The 2,339-nt window shown below is 55.2% G+C and overlaps 1 long non-coding RNA gene across 1 annotated transcript; it reads right to left on the bottom strand.

Moving 5' to 3' along the window:
• Positions 1–40: 40 nt before the first annotated feature.
• On the bottom strand, positions 41–2,035 carry LOC111735636. The gene is made up of 2 exons (XR_002778879.1): positions 526–2,035; positions 41–259 (listed from the first exon to the last, which is right to left on the bottom strand). It is a non-coding gene; the product is annotated as an uncharacterized LOC111735636 (long non-coding RNA).
• Positions 2,036–2,339: the final 304 nt, after the last annotated feature.

Genomic DNA, 2,339 nt, shown 5'->3' with positions numbered 1-2,339 from the left:
GAGTCACAGAGGCTGACGGGAACGGCGGATCTAGCATCGCAGGGGCTGATGGGAATGGTGCACGTGAGTCACAGAGGCTGACGGGAATGGTGGCTCTCGCATCGCAGGGGCTGATGGGAATGGTAGATCTGCGTCGCAGGGATGAGAATGAATGGTGGCTCGTCAGTCTCAGGCGTTCATGAGAACGGAGGGTCATGAGTCTCGGGCATCTGTGGGACTTGCAGCCGCTGAATCTGGGGTGCCAAGGGATTTGCGAACCCTGTATAATAGAGAATAATGGAAATAGTGGTTCCTGGGACTCACTAACCAATGAGAATGGAGGCCTTGTTCAGGAAAGAAAGAGAGTTATGTTTTGCGGTTTGTTTGTTTTTTATCCCAGAGGCTTAAGCAAGTCCCAGCCTAACCCATAGCCATATATTATTCATCCATCTCTCCATTCATTCGTTTAGCAACCATTTGCCTGAGCCCCTGCTCTGAGCCACACCCCATGCTGGGTGATACTGAGGACATAGAGATGACTCAGACCTGGATCGTGCCCTCAGTGAATTCCCAGAGACAGATCCAGACACCGAGAGTCGCAACACAACGGGATCAGCGTCACGCCGAGGAGACACAGCAGGGTGATGCGATTTACCATCCTGCCCTGCCTGACTAGGGGACATCTGGGGTGATCGTGAAATGACAGTAATTCTGGAAGCCGAGTCCACGTGCAGGGTCTGACAAAAGGTCCTTTTTATCGTAGGTGAACCTGTGCCTGACAAATCTAACGGGTGCCCAACGTCAATACCAAAGAAGCTGCACATTTTCGCAGAGGCAGCCCACCTCGAAAGACAGAGCATGGACTTTGCAGCCAGACAGGCCTGGGGTCCATTCTTGGCTCTGCCATTCACTGTGTGCGCTTGAGCAACCCATTATTCAACCCCTCAGTTCCTCGGCCTTACACGCAAATAAAACAGCTCCTAATAATAAGATTGCTTGATGATTTAATGATATAACAAATACCAAGCCCAGGGCATGTTCTCAAGGAGACTTTCAGTAAAGGGCATGTTTATCATTATTATGATTATTCCTATCATTAGTAATTAATAATAAATTTTCAAACCTCTACACGTATTTATTAAATATCTGGGTTCAGAGGCTTAAGAGCATTGGAAGAAATCAGTAGAAAAACGACACCCAGTGATCTGCATATGCATTAGCATTAGTTTCTTCATGTAAAAAAAAAAATCTCCCAATTGATCAAATCAGTATAAATCAATTTCTACAGTGGAATACTATACAGCCGCTAAAATTAATGAGGTAGCTCTATAAGCACGGATATAGGAGGATTGGCAGGACCGTGTTTAAAAAGCAAAGTGTGGAAGAATGGGATCCCATCTGGGGACAAAAAAGAAGCGGTGGTACAATACATGTGCATAGATGCAGAGAATTCCTCGGGACCGATACACGAGAAATTGGTAAGCACGAGCTGTCCCCAGAGAGGACTGGGTGGCCCCAGGGACCAGGTGGGAGAGAAATGCATGTTCACTGTCAGCCCCAGAACTGGATACCCACCACTGCCTGGACGTCTTCCCTAAGTGTCCCCCAGCCCCTAATGTCCACTAGGTTTCAAGCTGTGCACAGCATCTTCCCTCTCCTGTACCCTCCGTCTCCCTCCTGGTTCCCCACTGGGAACAACGCTTGTCCCCTCGAGTCCTGGGCCAGGCTTCTTGTCGTTGTGTCCTCTTTTTCGTGTCTTTCCTACCTGTCACCCACCCCACCCCACCCCCCCAGCCTGTCAGTGGTCAGTCGTCCCCCTCCTCACATTCGCTGCCCCGACCCCTCCTCTCCGTCCCCAGGGTCCCAGCCCCAGCTCGGGCATCCTCCTCCCCAAGCCTCCCAGTCACACCCCAAAGGGCACGGGCGGGGGGCGGCTGTTCGACACCCGGATCTGACCCTGCCCCTCCCTTCGCTCGCAGCCCTCCACGGCTCGCGTTCGATCTCGGAAACGGGCCCCCGGCGCGGCCTCCCGAGCGCCGGCGATCGGGGCCCCGCCCACCACCTCGGCCTCGTCTGGGTTCCCGGGCTGCATCCCGGAGGGCTCCAGTCAGCCCCGGCTGCGGGGCCGTTGTCCCGGCATCGCCCCCGGCTTCCTGCCTTCGGGCCTCCAGCTGACGCCGTGCCCTCTGCCCGGAACGCCCTCGCCGCCGCCCCTGTCCCCCAGCGATTCGGCTCTCGCTTCGCCCGGTTCCCGGAGGTCAGGCCACGAGCGCGGCCGCCCCCCGCCCCGGAGGTCCTTGGGGCCGTCTCCAGCTGAAAGGATCCCCCCGCCCCGGGCTCGCGCAGCCGCTGGCCTCTCC

This window comes from Pteropus vampyrus, unplaced genomic scaffold (genome assembly GCF_000151845.1).
Source record: "Pteropus vampyrus isolate Shadow unplaced genomic scaffold, Pvam_2.0 Scaffold1000004385, whole genome shotgun sequence".
In the NCBI taxonomy this organism is placed as follows: Eukaryota; Metazoa; Chordata; class Mammalia; order Chiroptera; family Pteropodidae; genus Pteropus; species Pteropus vampyrus.
Note: the sequence above shows the minus strand (reverse complement) of the source record. Positions and strands in the feature narration are given on the sequence as shown.